The sequence below is a fragment of the Ammospiza caudacuta genome, chromosome 28 (assembly GCF_027887145.1).
Source record: "Ammospiza caudacuta isolate bAmmCau1 chromosome 28, bAmmCau1.pri, whole genome shotgun sequence".
NCBI lineage: Eukaryota > Metazoa > Chordata > Aves > Passeriformes > Passerellidae > Ammospiza > Ammospiza caudacuta.
In genome coordinates, this window is record NC_080620.1 from 376,923 (window position 1) to 399,617 (window position 22,695).

Below are 22,695 nucleotides of genomic sequence, written 5' to 3' on the forward strand. Positions count from 1 at the left end.
ACCTCTCTTTTCTTCTTGCCAAACACTTGGCAGACTTCGCTGCAAATTCTAGAACAAGATTGGAGATGTTTTCTGTGCTGGCGCAGTTTTTCCTCACCAGACATAGTGGAAAAGCTTTCTGTTAGGATGTAGACCACAAAAGATGCTAAAGACGAAGTTACGATGCTCTTCGGAGGTAAGAGCCGCTCCCGGGCGTCTTTTGGCAGAAGCCGCGCTAAGGAGAGCACAGTGAGCGGCACCATCGCCTTGGTGCAAAGAAGGCGCGTCTTCGCCTCCGGGAGCCAGAGAGTGCAGCAGCTTCGGAAAGGTGAAGAAGGAAGCTGCACAACACTGGGATTGTGTGCGCAGCTTGCCAACTGATAGAAAACAGTACCTTTTTGTTCTCCTGCTTTTCCCGTTCATGTGAATATTTGATTGGAAGCCGTTTTCGACAACTTTCTAGCTCTTCCTGCAAAACACTCGGCAGACATCCCTTTAACTTCTAGAACATGATGGGAGATGTTTTCTGTGCTGCATGGTGTCTCCGTGCCAGACATAGTGTAAAAGCCTTTTGCTGAGATGTAGATGACAAGAGACGCTAAAGACGAAGGTACGATGCTCTCCGTAGCTAAGCGCCGCTCCCGGGCGTCTTTCTGCAGAAGCCTTGCTAAGGCGAGCACTGTGACCGGTACAATCGTCCTTTCGCCAAGAAGCCGCTTCTTCCCCTCTGCGAGCTGGAGAGAGCGGCAGCATCAGAAAGGTGAAGAAGGAAGCTGTACAACACTGGGATTGTGTGCACAGCTTGCCAACTAATAGAAAAGCTCCACTCCTCCCACTGGCAGTTCAACAGCCTAATTAGCGGCAATCAACAGCAATTAGCTCGTTAATAATAGTTAATGACCCGGCAATCAATCCCCATGGAATTCCCATAGGGGATCATTGGGATATCGGTGATCAATAACCCTCCCCAAACCCCCCCAACCAGGCCACTTTCCCACTCTTAATTAGCATTAATAACTCATTAGTGGCACTCATTAGCCTCAATTAACATCAATTAGCTCGTTAATAATTGTTAATGACCCCGCAGTCAATCCCCATGGAATTCTCATAGGGGATCATTGGGATATCGGTGATCAATAACCCTCCCCAAACCCCCCAACCAGGCCACTTTCCCCACTCTTAATTAGCCTTAATTGGTTCATTAATAGCCTGAATTACAGTTATTAACATTAATTAGTTCATTATTAGCCTTTAATAAGTCTCTCATCAATCAATCGTTTATTCTGATAACATATCAATAAAATATTGGTGATCAATAACCCTCCCCAAACCCCCCAGGGCACTTTTCCCCTCCCAATTAGCATTAATATTTCATTAATACCACTCCTTAGCCTCGATTAAAATTCATTAGCTCATTAATAATCGTTAATAACCCCCAATCAATCTGAACTAATTCTAATAAGGCATCAATAAAATATCGGTGATCAATAACCCCCATCCCACCCCCGAGACCCTTCTCCACTCCTAATGAGCCTTAATTGCTTCATTAAAACCCCTCATTAGCCTTAATTAGTTAATTGATAGCCCTCACTGCCCTCAATTAGCATTAATTAATTAATCAATAACCCGCCAATCAATCAATCAATCAATAATCAATTCTGACATTGGAGCGATCAAACGCCAGTGATCAATAACCCCCCCCGTCCCGCCTCTCCGGCCTCATTAGCGCTAATTAGCGCTCATTAGCTCCTTAATCGTCATTAACAACCGTTAATAATCACTGACGGCAAGGATCAGCGGTTATTGATCGATTATCGGTTACTGATTATCGATTGGTTATCAGTGATCAATACGTCACCCGGGGCATTGATCAGTACTGATCGGTTATTGATCAGTTATCGATTATCAATCAGTTATTGATTATTGATTGATTATCAGTTATTGATTATCAATCGGTTATCGGTGATCAATAAGTCACCCGGGGTATTGATCAGTAGTGATCAGTTATTGATCAGTTATTGATTATCGATCAGTTATTGACTATTGATCAGTTATCGGTTATTGATTACTGATCGGTTATCGGTGATCAATACTCGCGTGACGATGGCGTTGGGGTTCTTCTCCATGGCATAGAGCCGCACACGGGGTATTGATCAATACTGACCAGTTATTGATCAGTTATTGATTATTGATTATCGATTGGTTATTGATTATCGATCGGTTAGGAGTGATCAATACTCGTGTGATGACAGCGTTGGGGTTCTTCTCCACAGCATAGAGCCGCACGCGGGGCATTGATCAGTACTGATCAGTTATTGATCAGTTATCGATTATCGATCAGTTATTGATTATTGATCAGTTATTGGTTATTGATTACCGATCAATACTCACGTGACGACGGCGTTGGGGTTCTTCTCGACGGCGTAGAGCCGCACGCGGGTCCCCGCCTGCCGCGCCGCCCTCAGCACGGCCGACACCAGCGGGCCCCGCCCGGCGCCCAGCACCATCACCACCCTGCGGGAACGGGGCAAAAACACCCAAAATCGGGAAAATTCACCCCAAAAGCGGGGCGGGGACCCAAAAAAAAACCCCCGAAAAAATCCCAGCAAAAAACACCCCAAAATTCATCAAAATCCACCCCCAAATCCACCCCAAAAATCTTCAAAATTCACCCCAAAATTCACCCCAAAATCCACCCCAAAAATCTTCAAAATCCACCCCAAAATCCACCCCAAAATCCACCCCAAAATCAGCAAAGTTCACCCCAAAATCCCCCCAAAATACCCAAAACCATCAAAATTCACCCCAAAACCACCAATTTCACCCCAAAATTCACCCAAAAACCCCCAAAAAATCCAAGCAGAAAAAACCCCCAAAAATTCACCCCAAGAAATCCCCTGAAATTCAACCCAAATTGATCAAAATTGGCAAAATTCACCCCAAAATCGGGTCAGGAATGCAAAAAACCCCCAAAAAAAATCCCAGCAAAAAAAACCCCAAAGTTCATCAAAATCCACCCCAAAATCCCCCCCAAAATTTCCCAAAAATCTTCAAAATCCACCCCAAAATCCACCCCAAAAATCTTCAAAATTCACCCCAAAATCCACCCCAAAAATCTTCAAAATCCACCCCAAAATCCACCCCAAAAATCTTCAAAATCCACCCCAAAATCCACACAAAAATTTCCAAAACCATCAAAATTCACCCCAACACCACCAAATTCACCCCAAAATTCACCCAAAAGCCTCCAAAATCCCACCAAAAATCTTCAAAATTCACCCCAAAATCGGGTCAGGGACGCAAAAAACCCCCCAAAAAATCCCAGCAAAAAAACCCCAAAATTCCTCAAAATCCATCCCAAAATCCACCCCCCAAAATCTTCTAAATTCACCCCAAAATCCACCCCAAAAATTCCCAAAAATCTTCAAAATCCACCCCAAAATCCACCCCAAAATCAGCAAAATTCACCCCAAAATCCCCCCGAAAAATACCCAAACCCTTCAAAATTCACCCCAAAATCCCCCCGAAAAATACCCAAACCCTTCAAAATTCACCCCAAAATCCAATGCAGGTATTGACCAAAATCCAACCCAAAAATACCCAAAAATGACCCAAAATTCACCCAAAATTCACCCCAAAATTGGCTCCAGCACCCCCAAAACCCAAACCTCAAAAATGGGAAAATTCACCCCAAAAATGGAAAATTCACCCCAAAAATGGGAACCACTGAATTTGGGGGATTTTGGGGTGGATTTTTGGGGTGAATTTTGGGGTGAATTTTGGGGTGAATTTTGGGTTGCATTTTGGGGTGAATTTGAGGGATTTTGGGCTGAATTTTGTGGTGAATTTTGGGGTGAATTTGAGGGATTTTGGGGTGAATTTTGTGGTGAATTTTGGGGTGAATTTGAGGGATTTTGGGGTGAATTTTGGGGTGAATTTGGGGGTTTGGGGAGAATTTTTGGGCATTTTAGGTTGAATTTTGGGGTGAATTTTGGGGTGAATTTGAGGGATTTTGGGGTGAATTTTGGTGATTTCGGGGCGAATGTTGGGGTGATTTTTGGGGTGAATTTTGGGGTGAATTTGAGGGATTTTGGGGTGAATTTTGGGGCATTTTAGGGTGAATTTTGGAGCATTTTAGGGTGAATTTTGGGGTGAATTTTGGGGATTTTGGGGTGAATTTTGGGGGATTTTGGGGTGAATTTTGGGGTAAATTTGGGGCTTTTTGGGCACTCACTGCACGTTGGTCTCGCCCTCCGCCTCAGGCACTCGGTCCTGCAGTCACTTCAAGATGGCCTGAAATCATGTAAATTTATGCAAATTTATGCAAAGACACACCAATTTATGCAAATCAGGGGCACGGCATCACCCAAACCACCCCCACCGGCCCTAACCCAGACAGTGGGCGTGGCCATGCAAATGAGAGCAGCGGCCACGCCCACCAAAGCCTCATTCAGCCAATTTAAAAAACGAATCTATGCAAATGAGGAACTGCGTTATGCAAATCGCAGCTGCATTATGCAAATTAGGGGTGCTTCTATGCAAATTACACATATATATAGCTTAAATGGACTCTAAAAGAGGCGTGGATATGCAAATTAGGACCATTTTAGGCAAATCAGGGACTTTAATGTAAATTAACATCATACCACAGCAAATCGCGTTGCGGTATGTAACTATAATAACTAATATGCAAATAAGGCCATGAATATGGAAATAAGGACTGTCACGTGCTTGCATTTAATGGTGTTTATGCAAATTAAAGCAGTAATTATGCAAGTCATCTGTTAAATTATGCAAATTAAAAGAAAACCACATAAAAAGCTGACTAAATTATGCAAGTCACCAATTAAATTATGCAAATCACTCACAAATACATGCAAAATAAACCCATTATGCAAATCAGTGTTAATTATTCAAACCTATAACTAATCAATAATTAACACAAATCAACACCGATCAAATAATGCTAATTACCCCCTAATTTATACAAGTAATTATAATAATAAAATTTTAAAAAATTTTAAAAAAGCATTAAATATAAATATAAAATAATAATAACAAATTATTTTATTAATATTATAATAATAAATATTCTATTTCTTATTTTACCGCAATATCGATTATTGCGCCGCCGATTAATTCAGCATTGGTTAATTTGCATAAGTCAGTGATTCATTTATGCAAAATTTTTTTCATAAATCAGTGATTCATTTATGCAAATTAAGGCAGAGTTGGATCCAAGGCGATGAATGAGAAGGGAGGCGCCCATGCAAATTAGCCGCATGAATATGCAAATGAGGGGAAAAGAGGGCGGAGCAAAGGGGGAAGGAAATGGGTATGCAAATGAGATGCAAATGAGGGGGCGGTACCTGCTGGTATTGGCAGTATTTTATTGGATCCTTCTCGAAGACCTCGTAGGTCTGAGACTCCAGGTTGTCCATCAGGGGCTGCCGAGACCCAAAATCCGCGGAATTCACCCCAAAATTCACCCCAGAAATGGGCAAAAAGTCACCCAGAATTCACCAAAAAATTCCCAAAAATTCACCCCAAAAACTCCCACAAAATTGGAGAAATTAGCCCAAAATTTCACCCAAAATTCTACCCAAAATTTCCCCAAAATTCCCCCAAAAATCGACACCAAAATTTCCCAAACTGTCCCCAAAATTCCTCCAAAAATTGACACAAAAATTTCTCAAATTTCCCCCAAAATTCCCCCCCAAAATTCCCCCCAAATTTTCTCCAAAAATTGACACAAAAATTTCCCAAATTTCCCCCCAAATTCCCCCCAAAATTTCCCCAAAAATTGACACCAAAATCCCCCAAATTTTCCCCAAAATTCCCAAAAACTTTCCCCCAAAATTGCTCAAAAAAATCCCAAAATTCTTCCAAAGTTCTGGAGGGACTGGGAGGGACTGGTTTATACTTGTTTATACTGGTTTATACTGGTTTGTACTGGGAGGGGACTGGGATCAAACTGGGATGTACTGGGAGGGACTGGTTTATACTGGTTTGTACTGGGAGGGGACTGGTTTATACTGGTTTATACTGGGAAGGACTGGTTTATACTGGTTTGTACTGGGAGGGGACTGGTTTATACTGGGATCAAACTGGGATATACTGGGAGGGAACTGGGATGGACTGGGAGTTCCTGGTTTGAACTGGGACGGGTTTTGGGGTTACTGGGAGTTACTGGTTTGGGGTCAGGGGTTCCCAGTGGGTTACTGGTTTGAACTGGGAGGTTACTGGGATGGACTGGGATGAACTGGGATCAAACTGGGATGAACTGGGCTGTACTGGGATGAACTGGGATGGACTGGGATCAAACTGGGATGGATTGGGATGAACTGGGATGGACTGGGAGTTACTGGTTTGGGGTTTTTGGTTACTGGGAGTTACTGGTTTGGGGTCAGGGCTTACTGGGGGGTTACTGGTTTGAACTGGGACGGGTTTCGGGCTTACTGGGAGTTACTGGGAGTTACTGGGAGTTACTGGGAGTTACTGGTTTGGGGTTTTGGGGTTACTGGGATGGACTGGGATGGACTGGGAGGTTACTGGGATGAACTGGGATGGACTGGGATGAACTGGGATGGGTTTTGGGGTCACTGGTTTGAGGTTTTCCCTTACTGGTTTGGGGTTTTTTGTAACTGGGAGTTACTGGTTTGGGGTCAGGGCTCACCGGGGAGTTACTGGGATGAACTGGGATGGACTGGGAGTTACTGGTTTGGGGTTTGTGTTACTGCTTTGGGGTTTTCCCTTACTGGGAGTTACTGGTTTGGGGTTTTTGGTTACTGGGCTGTACTGGGGGGTTACTGGGATGAACTGGGAGGTTACTGGGATGAACTGGGATGGGTTTTGAGGTTACTGGGAGTTACTGGTTCGGGGTTTTCCCTTACTGGGAGTTACTGGTTTGGGGTTTTTGGTTACTGGGCTGCACTGGGGGGTTACTGGGATGAACTGGTTTGAACTGGGAGTTACTGGTTTGGGGTTTTTTCTTACTGGGAGTTACTGGTTTGGGGTTTTTGGTTACTGGGGGGTTACTGGGATGAACTGGGGGGTTACTGGGATGAACTGGGATGAACTGGTCCATACTGGTCTCACCTGGAGCGGGCTCTGCAGGTAATCCTGAGTACTGGGAGTTACTGGTTTGGGGTTTTTGGTTACAGGGGAGTTACTGGGCTGCACTGGGGGGTTACTGGGATGAACTGGGATGAACTGGTTTGAACTGGTCCATACTGGTCTCACCTGCAGCGGGCTCTGCAGGTAATCCTCGTAGCCCCTGGCGTAGAGCTCGTAGGCCGAGGGCGGCGGCCGGTGCTGGCCCAGGTGCTCCAGGTACTGCAGGTACCCGGCCAGGGGGCGCCCGCCATGCCGGGGGCTGCCCTGCACCACGATCTGCACGTCCAGCTGCGGGGGAAACCAGCACAAACCAGTACAGACCAGTACAGACCAGTACAAACCAGTATGGGCACAAACAACAGAAAAAAACCCGAAAAAAATCCCCCAAAAAATCCCAGTTTTTCACCATTTTTTGCCCATTTTTTGCCATTTTAAAGCCCCAAATCCACTCCCAGCTCATCCCAATCCCAGTATAAACCAATATAGACCAGTACAAACCAGTACAGACTATATGCTTACAAAAAAACAGAAAAAACCCCCAAAAAACCCAGAAAAAACGCCGAAAAAATCCCATTTCTTCACCATTTTTTGCCCATTTTCCGCCATTTTAAGCCCCAAATCCGCTCCCAGCTCATCCCAATCCCAGTATAAACCAGTATAGACCAGTATAAACCAGTATGGTTACAAAAAAGAGAAAAAACCCCAAAAAGTCCCCCCAAAATCCCATTTTTGGCAATTTTTCACCATTTTAAGGCCCAAAATCCGCTCCCAGTTCATCCCAATCGCAGTACAAACCAGTATAAAACCAGTATAAACCAGTACAAACCAGTATGGACCAGTATGGAGCAAAATATCCCAAAAAAACCCCCAAAAAAATCCCAAAAAAATCCCATTTTTTTTCACCATTTTCCCCCCATTTTCCAGTCATTTTTTCACCGTTTTTTCCCCACTTTTGGTCATTTTTTCTTCATTTTTTCACAGTTTTTTCTCCATTTTTCCCCATTTTTTGGTCATTCTTTTCACCATTTTTTCTCTGGTTTTGGTCATTTTTTTCACCATTTCCCCCCCCCCCATTTTTTGGTCATTTCTTTCACCTTTTTTCCCCCGTTTTTGGTCTTTTTTTTTTTACCATTTTCCCCCCAATTTTGGTCATTTTTTCCCTATTTCCCCCATTTTTTCCCATTCCCCCCCCCCCCCCCCCCCCCCATTTTTTGGTCATTTTTTCACCGTTTTTTCCCCATTTTTTTGGTCATTTTTTCCCCCCCATTTTTTTGGTCATTTTTTCACCGTTTTGTTCCCATTTTTTTGGTCATTTTTTCCCCCCCATTTTTTGGTCATTTTTTCACCGTTTTTTCCCCTTTTTTTGGGTCATTTTCCCCCCCTTTTTTTTGGTCATTTTTTCCCCCATTTTTTCGCTCATTTCTTTGCCATTTTTCCCCCATTTTTTCCCCACATTTCCCCCATTTTTAACCCTTCGCGTCCCATTTTTCTGGGTCATTTCCTCACCGTTTCTCCCCGTTTTTTCACCGTTTTTCGCCGTTTCTTTGCCCTTTTCGCCCATTTCCCGCCCTCCCGGTCCCTCCCAGTACAAACCAGTACAAACCAGTACAAACCAGTACCTTGAGCAGCTGTCCCAGCAGGCGCTGGTGGCCCCGGCCCAGCACTGGGAACCCTTTCTTGTTGGTGAGGAAGAGGCGGGTGGGGAGGAAGGCCGCGCGCACGGGTTCGCCCAGCCAGCGCGCCAGGGCCTCAGGGGACGGCAGGTCCGGCCCGATCTCCAGCGCTGGCAACCAGTACAGACCAGTACAGACCAGTATGGACCAGTACAGACCAGTACGGACCAGTACAGACCAGTACAGACCAGTATGGACCAATAACGATTAAAAAAACCCCGAAAAAAATCTCACTTCCCCACCAATTTTTCGCCCATTTTTCACCATTTTAAAGCCCCAAATCCGCTCCCAGTTCATCCCAATCCCAGTATGGACCAGTACAAACCAGTATGGGCCAGTACGAACCAAAAAAGGAGAAAAAAACCCCAAAAAAATCCCATTTTACACCCATTTTTAGCCATTTTAGAGCCCCAAATCTACTCCCAGTTCATCCCAATCCCAGTATAAACCAGTACAAACCAGTACAAACCAGTACAAATTGGTACAAACCAGTACAAACCAGTATGGACCAGTACAACCCCCCTAGGTGAAGCCACACCCATTCTGGTTTAAGCCCCACCCCACTCCTGTAGGCCCCGCCCATTTCCCTGTTAGCCCCGCCCCTTACCCAGTGCCACCCATTTGTTGTAGTGCGTGCTAAGCCCCGCCCATCTGGGCCAAGCCCCCGCCCCTTTTTGCCAAGCCCCGCCCCTTACCCAGCGCCACCCGTTTGTTGTAGTCGAGCAGGGTGCGGAAGTTGTGCCACCTGTGCGGAACGGCCCAAAACAGCCCCAATTCACCCCAAATTCACCCCAAAATTCACCCCAAAATGCCCCAAATTCACCCCAAAATTAACCCCAAAACAGCCAAAATTCACCCCAAAATCCATCCAAAAATATCCAGAATTCACCCCAAAATTCACCCCAAAACAGCCAAAATACACCCCAAATTCACCCCAAAATAGCCAAAATTCACCCCAAAATCCACCCCAAATTCACCAAAATTCACTCCAAAATCCACCTGAAATTCACCCCAAAATTCACCCCAAAACAGCCCAAATTCACCCCAAAATTCACCCCAAAATCCATCCAAAAATATCCAGAATTCACCCCAAAAATCCACCCCAAATTCACCCCAAAATTCACCCCAAAACAGCCAAAAGTCACCCCAAAATTCACCCCAAAATAGCCAAAATTCACCCCAAAATCCACCTGAAATTCACCCCAAAATTCACCCCAAAACAGCCCAAATTCACCCCAAAATTCACCTCAAAATCCACCCAAAAATATCCGGAATTCACCCCAAAATTCACCCCAACTTCACCCCAAAATAGCCAAAATTCACCCCAAAAATCCACCCCAAATTCATCAAAATTCACCCCAAAATCCACCTCAAATTCACCCCAAAATTCACCCCAAAATACCCACAATTCACCCCAAAATACCCAAAATTCACACCAAAATTCACCTCAAAACAGCCAAAATTCACCCCAAAATTCACCCCAAATTCACCCCAAAATCCCCTGATTTCCCCCCAAATTCCCTTTTTTCCCCCCAAATCCCTATTTTTATTCAAAATCCCCATTTTTATCCCCAAAATCCCAAGTTTTTTTCCAAAACGCCCTTTTGGTTTTTTCCCTTCTACATTCCCAAATTTTCTCCAAATTTTCCTTTTCCTCTCCCCAAAAACTCCCAACTTTTCCCCAAAATTTCCATTTCCCCCCCAAATTTCCCCTTTTTTTCCCCCCAAACCCCCAAACCCCTCCCCCAAATTCCCATTTGGCCCAAAATTTCTCATTTTTTCCCCAAAATTTCCCACTTTTTCTCCCCAAAAATCCCCAAATTTTTCCCCGATTTCCAGTATTTTCCCCCAAATTTCCACTTCTTTCCCCCCAAATCCCCAAATCCTGGCCCCAAATTCCCGTTTTGCCCAAAATTTCTAATTTTTTCCCCAAAATTTCCCATTTTTTCCCCAAAATTTCCCATTTTTTGTCCCCAAAATTTCCCATTTTTTCTCCCCAAAAATCCTCAAATTTTTTCCCGACTTCCACTTTTTTCCCCCCAAAACTCCTATTTTTCCCCCAAATTTCCACTTTTTTCCCCCCAAATCCCCAAATCCCAGCCCCAAATTCCCGTTTTCCCAAAAATTTTCCTTTTTTTCCCCAAAATTTCTTATTTTTCCCCAAAATTTCTCATTTTTTCCCCAAAATTTCCCATTTTTTCTCCCCAAAAATGCCCAAATTTCTCCCCGACTTCCACTCTTTTTCCCCCCAAAACTCCCATTTTTACCCCAAATTTCCACTTTTTTTCCCCCCAAACCCCCGAATCCCAGCCCCAAATTCCCGTTTTGCCCAAAATTTCTCATTTTTCCCCAAAATTTCCCCGTTTTTTGCCCAAATTCGCCGTTTTTTGCCCCGTTCCCCCTCAGCACTCCCACGTGTTCTCCTCGTCGCCACCGGTGGGCGGGGCCTCGTTGGCGATGACGTCATCGCGGCCGTCCTCGGGCGGGACCAGCGGGACCTGGACCCAGAACTGCCCAGAAAAACCAGTTTAAACCAGTTTAAACCAGTACAAACCAGTACGAACCAGTATAAACCAGTACAAACCCGTAAGGACCAGTAAAAGCAGAAAAAAAACCACCAAAAATCCCATTTTTTCACCATTTTGTGCCAATTTTTCACCTTTTTAGAGCCCCAAATCCACTCCCAGTTCATCCCAATCCCAGTACAAACCAGTACGGACCAGTAAAAACCAGTACAAACCAGTATAAACCAGCACGGACCAGTAAGGACCAGTAAAAGCAGAAAAAAAAAATCCCATTTTTTCACCATTTTTTGCCTATTTTTTGCCATTTTAGAGGCCCAAATGCACTCCCAGTTCATCCCAATCCCAGTACAAACCAGTACAAACCAGTACAAAGCAGTATGGACCAGTACAAACCAGTATAAACCAGTACAAACCAGTAAGGAGCAGTAAAAGCAGGAAAAAAACCCCAAAAATCACATTTTTGCCCATTTTTTGCCCATTTTTCGCCATTTTAGAGTCCCAAATCCACTCCCAGTTCATCCCAATCCCAGTATAAACCAGTACAAACCAGTACAAACCAGTATAAACCAGTAAGGACCAGTAAAAGCAGAAAAAAAACCACCAAAAATCCCATTTTTTCACCCTTTATTGCCCATTTTTTGCCCATTTTTCACCACTTTAAAGCCCCCAAATCCACTCCCAGTTCATCCCAGTTCATCCCAGTACAAACCAGTCCAACCCAGTCCAAATCCCATTTTAACCCTTTCCCCCCCATTTTCCACCCTATTTTCCCCATTTTTCACCAATTTTCACCCAATTTTCACCATTTTTTCCCATTTTTCCCCATTTTCCCTCTCCCAGTCCCTCCCAGTACAAACCAGTCCAACCCAGTAACCCCATTTCCCATTTCCCCCATTTTTAACCCTTTCCCCCTATTTTTAATCCCATTTTCCCCATTTTCCACCGATTTTTACCCAATTTTCACCATTTTTCCCCGTTTTTTCCCCATTTTCCCCCTCCCAGTCCCTCCCAGTACAAACCAGTTACCCCATTTCCCATTTCCCCAATTTTTCCCATTTTTAACCCTGTTTTCCCCGTTTCCCGCCACACTTTCCCCATTTTTGCCATATTTTCCCATTTTTTTTCACAAATTTTCACCCAATTTTCACCATTTTTTCCCATTTTTCCCCATTTTCCCTCTCCCAGTCCCTCCCAGTCCAACCCAGTGACCCCATTTCCCATTTCCCCCATTTTTAACCCTTTCCCCCCCATTTTCCACCCTATTTTCCCCAATTTTTTCACCGTTTTTTCCCATTTTTCCCCCTCCCAGTCCCTCCCAGTACAAACCAGTCCAACCCAGTAACGCCATTTCCCATTTCCCCCATTTTTAACCCTTTCCCCCCCCATTTTTAATCCTATTTTCCCCATTTTTCCACCGATTTTCACCCAATTTTCACCATTTTCCCCCGTTTTTCCCCCATTTTTCCTTCTCCCAGTCCCTCCCAGTCCCTCCCAGTCCAAACCAGTAACCCCATTTCCCATTTCCCATTTTCCCCATTTTAACCCTATTTCCCACCACACTTTCCCCATTTTTTGCCATATTTCCCCATTTTTTCACCCAATTTTCACCCAATTTTCACCATTTTCCCACTCCCAGTCCCTCCCAGTCCAAACCACTTACCCCATTTCCCATTTCCCATTTTCCCCATTTTTAACCCTGTTTTCCCCGTTTCCCACCACACTTTCCCCGTTTTTTGCAATATTTCCCCTTTTTTTCACCCAATTTTCACCATTTTTCCCCATTTTCCCCTCCCAGTCCCTCCCAGTATAAACCAGTATAAACCAGTACAAACCAGTGACCCCATTTCCCATTTCCCCCATTTTTAACCCTTTCCCCCCCACTTCCCACCCTATTTTCCCCATTTTTTCACCGATTTTCCCCATTTTTTTACCGATTTTCGCCGTTTTTTCACTGGTTTTCCCTGTTTTTTCCCCGTTTCCTCACCCTCCCAGTCCAAAGCAGTCTGGCCAGTTACCTGTGTGGCGTGGTGGCCGCTGTGCAGGTGGGCGCTGAGCCCCTGGGCCAGGTTGGGGTTGTGGCTGCCCCTGCGCGGCACCAGGTGAGCGGCCAGGCCCAGGTAAGCGTCGAAATCCAACTCCTGCCGCAGGGCCTGGCCCCCAAAAACGCCAAAATTACACCCAAAAACCACAATTTATCAAATTCACAACATTCATTAAACACCCCTCAAAATTTCCTCAAAATTCCCCCCAAAAATCCGGGAAAAACTCCAAAAATTCCCCCAAAAATTCCCCAAAATTCTCCCAAAATATCACCCAAAAATAAAAAAAAAAAAAACCTAAAAAATTCCTAAAAAAATCCCCCCCAAAAATCCCCAAAAGTTCCCAAAAAATTCCACAAAATTCTCCCAAAATATCACCCAAAAATCAAAAAAAAAAAAAAGAAAACCTAAAACATTCCTAAAAAAATTCCCCAAAAAAATCCCCAAAAAATCCCCAAAAATTCCCAAAAAATTCCAACAAATTCAAACCAAAACCCAGAATTTATAAAATTCACAACATTCATTAAAAAACCCCGCAAAATTTCCTCATAATTCCCCCCCCAAAAATCCGGTAATTCCTCAAAAATTCCCCACTCTCCTCCCCTTTCCAATCCCATGAACATTTGTTTGGAAGCTATTTTGGACAACTTTTTTCTCTTCTTGCAAAACACTCGGCACACCTCCCTGCAACTTCTAGAGCACGATGGGAAATATTTTATGTGCCGGCACAGTTTCTCCTTGCCAGACATAGTGGAAAAGCTTTTGCTAAGTTGTAGACGAGAAGAGATGCTAAAGACGAAGGTACGATGCTCTCCGGAGCTAAGAGCCGCTCCTGGGCGCCTTTCATGGAAGCCGCCCTGCAGAGAGCACAGTGAGCGGCACAATCGTCTTTGCGCGAAGAAGCCGCTTCTTCGCCTCCAGGAGCCGGAGAGAGCGGCAGCTTTGGAAAGGTGAAGAAGGAAGCTGTACAACACTGGGATTGTGTGCGCAGCTTGCCATCTGATAGAAAACAGTACCTTACCTTTCTCCTGCCTTTTCCAATCTGCTTTAGAAGGAAATAAATTTAAACCTGATCTCCGCACAGAGTGTCACTAATTTCTGTTAATTTATAATACAAAATACATTTAGGAAATGTTGGAAGTTAGTATTTTGGGAAAGAAATTGCAGTTCCACAGAACATTCCATTTAACAGAGGTTCTTGGAACGATTTATTTTGTACCTGCTGTCACTGCAATCAGTTGGTGTTTCGGCCTTGAAATGTGCACTTGCCCTTCTATAAAGCACTGTTTCATTTGCCTTTCAGTGGTATGAGTCTTGATAAATTGGAGAAGAGCCCAAGAGAAATTTATCATCCTGAGCTACAAAAGGTCAGAAGTTACTTTTTTTGGTTTGGTTCTTTTTCTTTATAATTTTCTGGAAATAAAAGTAATTAAGTATAGATACTACTGTTTTTTTTTTCTTCCAGTAGCAAATGATAATAACAGTAGCAGTAGTAATAATAATAATAGCAATGTAATACTACTTAAACTGTCTTTACCCATTGAATTGGCCATTTCAAATCAAAACTTCTAAACACAAATCAAACCATCATCCTTATAGAATCTCTAGTAGGAGTGGACTACAGATCCTGGTTTTGTTGACAGGATTTATTGGTTCTGGAAGAACAAGAGGGAAGTACAAGCCTAACTACTCCTAGCTCACAGACCCATCCAGTGAATACAGCTTTGTATTTTGATGGGCTTATGATGACTTTGAAATCAATTGCTCATTACAGAAAAAAAATTAATGTTTTTTTTTTATGTGACAGCAGAAATAACTTTAAGCACCAACTTAATAATAACAGATTACCAATTTAAGTTCATAATTTTATGCTATACTATCAAAGTTTAAAGGTAATTTTTTACATATTTGGAGATGGTATAAAGCGTATGTTCCAATGTGTAGGATGTATGCAAAGATACGTACATACCTGAAAGTCCTTAGAGGAAACAAAATTTTACATCTGTTGTTTGACTGTTTATCATATAATATTTGGTTTTATTTCCCAGGGATCGGTGAATTTTAACTTTGGAGTCCTCTATGCTAAGGATGGTCAACTTACAGATGTTCAGTAATGGTGAGTTTTTCACATTCTCCTTAATTGCTTTGTTCATCTGCATTAAAAAAAAAGAAGAGTAAAAAGAAAAAAGAATGTTTATTATTTTTTACCCTGTTATATCTGTTTCGTCAGTATTTGCTGGAGCTCTGCTTACCGAAGCTCTGGGTTCCTTCTGTCCCACTGGGAGTTGCCCAGTTTGGTTGCATCTGGTGAAATTCACCCTGAGACCTTACAGAAGTAGCTCAAACTACATGAGAGCTATTTGCAGTTCTCTACACGCACCTGGAGAATGGGTGATGTTTCTGAGGATCCGGCGAGTGTGCTTCTATCAAAACTCAGTGTGTGAAATTTCTGGGGAAAACCTTTTCTGTGTCCTGAAGGGTTCAAACTCTGGTGAGGATTCACTTATCAGTTGCTCACCTGGATGGTTCCAGCTCTTAAAGTTAACACTTGTACTCTTGCCCTGTAGTTTATATCTATTGTATTTTTGTTATTTTGCAAGATTTTACAGCTTTGCAAAATATTGTGCATTTCACTCTGGAACCTCTCAGATGGTTCTTTGGTGCAGCACCACCCCATGGGACACTTGGCTGCTGTTCTGAAGGGGTTGGTCTCTAGAATTGTAAATCCAGGAGAGTTTGTAAGTCTTCTGTCCCCAGGGAGGTATCATGCTTTGTTTACTTTTGTTCTGTTTGTTAGGCGCTGCTTCTCATTGGAGGTATGAATTTCAAACTACCCTGTTCTTTTTTTAACTGTTTTCCCGGTTCTCTCCGTACAGCAGGGAAAGACTCTCGTATCCTTGTCATCGGGCTCGGTGCTGTCCAAGAAGATGCAGAGACTAAAAAAATCATAAGAAGCAAAATATGACTGCAGAGAAAACAAGCTGGAGAGAACAGGAGGTGATATTGTTATCCTTACCCTGTATTAGAAACATCTGCTGTGCTTTGATGCTGGCAGCTGCCAGGGGATTGTTAGCTCTTTGTAGGCAGGTGTAGGTGTTCACTTGTAGGTTTTTTCTCTGGACAAGGCAATTCAAACTTTGCAAAGCTTATATTTGCAGATTACTCTCTAGCACAGTCCAGCATGACATTTTGTAAAATTAATGTTGTAAAAATACCATGTTACTTGGAAATTGCTAATGATGAGAAGCCTTAGGGAAAAATAAGATGTCAGGGTTGGGAGATATGAGAAGAATGTTGTGGGGATGTTAGACTGAAATAAAGCACGCTTTAAGCTGGACTGGCACGCTGGCAGGTCCCCTATTAAACAGTAGTGCTGAGGTTAGCCTGGGGGTTGCCCATTGTTTCTGTAGAAATCAATGTTTCCAGGTCTTCAGAAGTAAGCTGCTTTGAAAAGCTGGAAAGTGCAGTATACTGACAATCCCCGTGCTTCAGATTAAAAGTAGATTTCAGAAGGGTCCTAGGCTTTTGTCTTTTCCTAGAAGTCGATGTAATCCTATCGAGGAGGTTTTAATTCTGTGTTGCCATGTCATCCATCAGGGCCCTGTCGTACTAATAGTCATAAAAGTACAAAACAAAAAATCAGACCCTGTCCCAACCACTTAGAGCCCAGAACACGATTTCCTCAGGCTGCCATTTGTGTGCCCTTGGTACTCACCACGGAAGCGAGCTGGGGATTGTTGCAGCTGTTGGGAACAAACTGCTTCTCATCACACAGAAATGGAATTGGGACGACGCCTCGGCCAGCCCCTCTCTGCCATCGTCTCCTGAATCTGCAGCAGAGCAGTTCCAGTCCATGCGGGCACGTGTAATCCAGCTCCTGATGATCTGAGCACACGGAGCAGTGCTCAGCTGCTGTGGGGGGCTCAGGGAAGGCAGAGTGTGCATTGTCATCTTCCTGAACCTACAGACGAATCCAAGTGAGAAACCACAGGGTGGAAATCAGTCGCATATATGCTAAACAAAACTTGCAGATTTTTTAAAGAGTTGTTTCTGCTTGTTCTTTGTTGTGTTTCTGTGCTTAGAAAACATCCCTTTAAAATCAGCTCCGTTCATCAGTTGAACCTTTGTTTGCAGACACTCCCTGAGCAGAATTTGTTGCAGACTCAGTGCACGCTGTGCAGGCCTCCCGGGAGTGTGAGGAGCTCATGTGTGCTACTTTTTGCTTTAGGACGCTCTGCGGTATTTATTCCTTTTGGGATACGTGATGAGAATTCCCAAGAGAGGTAGTTATAAGATATGACATTGGGAAAAAGCCTGTGTGGTTGGAATGTTGTTGCTGTCAAAAGTTAATTTTTTCTTAGCCAGTAGTTAGCTTTTTGCTTTATTTTTGTGGTATCAGTATTGTATTGTTTAAAAAATTGCTTCAAAATCACTTCACTGGTCGCCCACCAGTACCTTGTTCAGATTTGCCTATTTGCTTGTAGTTAAAATGTTCACATCTTGTTTATCCTTCTATTTAAGAAACTGCTGCCCAGCCAACTAATAACTGAATATCCATCTGTCTAGGACACGGGGAGAGGATTTAGGTAATGTCTTTGTTTCCAGAAAAAAGTTCCAGTGTCGTTTCTAAATAGAGGAGAAAGGGGTGGAGACTCAGGGCTCTGATGCCATTGGGGCACCCCAAGGTCCCCAGGAGAGGGAGCTCTACTGGGGCGCCGGAGCAGGTGTGTTCTCATGTAATTTAGAACAAATTATAAATATGAATATAAAAATTATAAATAAAGAAATATTTTTTAAATAGTTAAATAAAGCGGGTTTTTTTAATGTGTCAAAAGGCAGGGTTTTGATTGTAAAAATTATAAATACAAATAATATAAAAGTAGAAATCTAAGTTCAGAAATATATAATAAATACATACAGAGAAATATAAAATTTAAAAATTAAGAAAAAATTAGTTGCAGCAATAAATATTATACATAATTTAAATAATAATTTAAATATATTAAAATTTTATATATATTATACATCATTATTAATGTAATACATCTAAAGAAACAATAAATTAAACTATGAATGTATAATTATACAAAGTTTAAATAAAAAAAATTTCAATATCCTTTAAAAGAAGGGGTTTTTTTATTTATTTGGTTAGAGATGGGGTTTTTATTTGGAATAAAAGAAGTATTATAGAAGTATAAAACTAAATATAAAAATATACAATCAATATGGAAAGATATTAATAAAAACTCAACCGAATGATGCCGCCTTCGGCCGAATCGAACGAGCTCAGCCAAACCAAGGCGAGACCAATCGAACCTGACGGCCTCAAGCGAACCTAGGCCAGGCTTCCGAGGCTGCCTGAACCGAGCCGAGCTCAGCCGCACCGTGCCGCCTGCTCTCGTGCGCATTAATTAGCGCGAGTGTGGACACAACCTAGTGAGCTCCTGTCCCACCCGCGCTCCCGGTCGGGTCTGTGCCATGGGCGGGCCACCCGCGGGACACGGCAGCAGGAGAGGCCTGAGCCGGGTGAGTTTAACAGGAGGCGGCGCCACTTGCCCGCCCTCAGGGAGCTGAGCTGAGCCGCGCCGAATGCACAGAGAGCGGCTCCGAGTTTGGCTGAAGGGAGCCGAGGTGCGCCGAAGAGCCGACTATAGCCGAGTGTCTGCGGAGCGAGCCAAGCTCCGCCGAGCGCAGCATCCCAGGCAGGGCGAGGCACTGGGCCGGACTCAGGGTGCAGGCCGGGCTCAGTGAGGCTTCCCCGCCTGTCCCTCTCCCTAGCCCTCCTTCCATCTCCCCGTATTCGCCTTCTGTTGCTCCCTTTCCCCCATTCTGCATTGTGCAGGATGCCTCCCGGACCCAAGCTGCCACCACCACAAAGTCAGCCTGGTTTGAGGGTCCCAAGTGGCTCCGGCAATCTGCCATCAGGAAACTGGGTTGTTGAATTTTGCTTACCTGGGAAAAGGGTCAGCACTAGTGTTCAGGAGCCTGTGGCCCCGAGTGGCTGGCTGTCTTCGCAAATTCTGCCTTGCGCAGGATGCCTCCCAGACCCAAGGTGCCACCACCACAAAGTCAGGCTGGTTTGAGGGTCCCAAATGGCTCCAGCAATCTTCCATCAGGAACCTGGACTGCTGAGTTTTGTTCTTCTAGGAAAGGGCTGGCATTGGTGTTCAGGAGGCCTCGCCTGGAGTAGCTGGCTGCCTGCTGAAATTCTGCATTTCCAAATGTGCCTCCAGGACCCAAGCCTGCACCAGTGGCAACTCCAGCTGCTTTGAACACGGCACGTGTCTCCTGCCATCTGCCATCAGGACCCTGGGCGGCTGAGTTACACTTCCCTGTGTAAAGGGCGGCATTGGTGTCCAACGCCCAGGGGCACTTAGTGTCCCGCTGTCTGCTGAAATTCTGCATTGCGCAGGATGCCTCCCGGACGCAAGCTGCCACCACCGCAAAGTCAGGCTGGTTTGAGCATCACAAATGGCTACAGCAACCCGCCATCAGAAATCTGAGCTGGTGAGTTACACTTCCTGGTGTAAAGGGTGGCATTGGTATCCTGTGCCCCGGGGCCCTTAGTGGCTGGTGGCCTGTTGAAATTCTGCCTTGCGCAGGATGCCTCCCGGACCCAAGCTGCCACCACCTTTAAGTCAGGCAGGTTTGAGGGTCCCAAGCTCCTCCAGTAATCTGCCACACGAACCTGGGCTGCAGAGTTTTGCTTACCTGGGAAAAGGGTCAGCACTAGTGTTCAGGAGCCTGTTGCCAGGCATGGCCGGCTGTCTGCCTGCTGAAGTTCTGCATTGTACAGGATGCCTCCCGCGCCTACACTGCCACCACCTTTAAGTGAGGCAGGTTTGAGGGTCCCATGGTCCCAGCAGTCTGCCATCAGGAACCTGAGCTGGTGAGTTACACTTACCTGTGTAAAGGGTGGCATTGGTATCCTGTGCCCAGGGGCCCTTAGTGGCCAGCTGCCTGTTGAAATTCTGCATTGCGCAGGATGCCTCCCGAACCCAAGCTGCCGCCTGTGCTGTGTCGAGCTCGTTTGAGTGTCCCAAGCGCCTCCAGCAATATTCCACACGAACCTGGGCTGCAGAGTTTTGCTTACCTGGGAAAAGGGTCAGCACTAGTGTTCAGGAGCCTGTTGCCTGGCGTGGCCGGCTGTCTGCTGAAATTCCACATTGCACAGGATGCCTCCCGGATCCAAGCTGCCACCACTGCAAAGTCAGGCTGGTTTGAGAGTCACAAATGGCTGCAGCAACCTGCCATCAGAAACCTGAGCTGGTGAGTTACACTTCCTTGTGTAAAGGGCGGCATTGGTATCCTGTGCCCAGGGGCCCTTAGTGGCCGGCTGCCTGCTGAAATTCTGCATTGCGCAGGATGCCTCCTGGATCCAATCTGCTGCCTGTGCTGTGTCAAGCTCGTTTGAGAGTCCCAAGCGCCTCCAGCAATCTGAAAGCAGGAACCTGGCCTGCTGAGTTTTGCTCCCCTGAGAAAAGGGTCAGCCCTCATGTTCAGGGGCCTGTGGCCCAGAGTGGCCGGCTGTCTGCCAGCTGAAGTTCTGCATTGTGCAGGATGCCTTCTGGACCAAAGCTGCCACCACCACAAAGTCAGGCTGGTTTGAGAGTCCCAAGTGCCTCCAGCAATCTGCCACACGAACCTGGGCTGCAGAGTTTTGCTTACCTGGGAAAAGGGTCAGCACTAGTGTTCAGGAGCCTGTTGCCCGGCGTGGCCAGCTGTGTGCTGAAATTCCGCATTGCGCAGGATGCCTCCTGGACCCAAGCTGCCATCACCTCAAAGTCAGGCAGGTTTGAGGGTCCCAAGTGGTTCCAGCAGTCTGCCATCAGGAACCTGAACTGGTGAGTTACACTTACCTGTGTAAAGGGCGGCACTGGTGTTCAGGAGGCCTAGGGGCTCTTAGCGGCTGGCTGTCTGCTGAAATGCTGCATTTCCAAATATGCCTACCAGACCCAAGCCTGCACCAGTTCCAACTCCTGCTGCTTTGGCCTCGGCACATGTCTCCTGCCATCTGCCATCAGGACCCTGGGCGGCTGAGTTACACTTCCCTGTGTAAAGGGCGGCATTGGTGTCCAAGGCCCAGGGGCACTTAGTGTCCCGCTGTCTGCTGAAATTCTGTACTGCACAGGATGCCTCCCAGACCCAAGCTGCCACCACCGCAACGTCAGGCTGATTTGACAGTGCCCAGTGTCTTCTGGAATCTGCCATCAGGACCCTGGACTGTTCAGTGTTTTTTCCCAGGGCAACGGGTCAGCATTTTTTTTCAGGTGCCTCAGGCCCGGAGTGTCCCACTGCCTTTTGAAATTCCCTATTGCACAGGATGCCTCCAGGTCCTAAGCTGGCACAACTCGCAGGTCAGGCTGGTTTGAGAGTCTTAAGGCACTCCCGCAATCTTCCATCAGGAACCTGGTCTGTTGCATTTTCTTTCCAGGGAAAAGAGCTGGCTTTGGTGTTTGGGGGCCTGTGGCCTGTAGTGGCTGTCTGGCTCCTTAAATTCTGCATTGCACCAGATGCCTTGCAGACCCAAGCTGGCACCAGTGAACACTCAGGCCGCATTAACAGTACCAAGTGCCTCCTGCAAAGGGACGCCAGGAACCTGGAATGGTTAGTTTTGTTTACTTAGGAAAAGGGCTGGCATTTTTGTTAAGGGCTCAGGTGCCATGAGTGCCCGTCTGGCTCCTGATATTTTGCATTGCACAGGATGCCTCTCCAGCCCACACCGCCACCACTGCAAAATCAGGCTGCATAGTCAGTGCCAACTGCTTCCTGCGAACCTGGCCTGGTGAGTTTTGTTCGGCAGGGAAAAGGGACAGTGTTTGTGTTCACGGGCCTGTAGCCCGGAGTGGTGTGCTGCCTGCTGAAATTCTATTTTGTGAAATATGCCTCCCAGATCCAAGCTGGCACCAGTGACAACTCGAGGTACTTTGGTAGTGCTAATTGCCTCTTGCAAACTGCCATCTTGAACCTGGAATAGTTAGTTTTCTTTGATAGGGAAAAGGGCCTATAGGCCCTTCTGAACACACTGGTGTTCAGAGGTCTATGGCCCAGAGTGGCCGGCTGCTTGCTGAAAATTGTGCATCGAGCCAGATGTCTCCCAGACACAAGCTGCCACCACCGCAAAGTCAGGTTGCTTGGTGAGTCTTAAGTGCCTCCTGAAAACATTCCCCAGCTGTCCCTCGTTGTTAAGGGTTTTGATTGACGAAAAAAATTCTGGTTTTTTATTGCTGGAGGGATTTAAATTGAGGAGAACCCTTCTTTTCACAATATTTTTGGAAAATAAACTATAGGGTAGAATCGGTTTATTTGCCATTTTATCAGTTTCAGCAGAGCTAACTGCCCCGCTTTCTAATTTTTACAGGT

General features: G+C 45.3%; 1 pseudogene; it reads right to left on the minus strand.

Moving 5' to 3' along the window:
- Positions 1-438: 438 nt before the first annotated feature.
- Positions 439-20,309, minus strand: LOC131568947 (protein arginine N-methyltransferase 5-like; annotated as a pseudogene).
- Between the last annotated feature and the right edge of the window lie 2,386 nt (positions 20,310-22,695).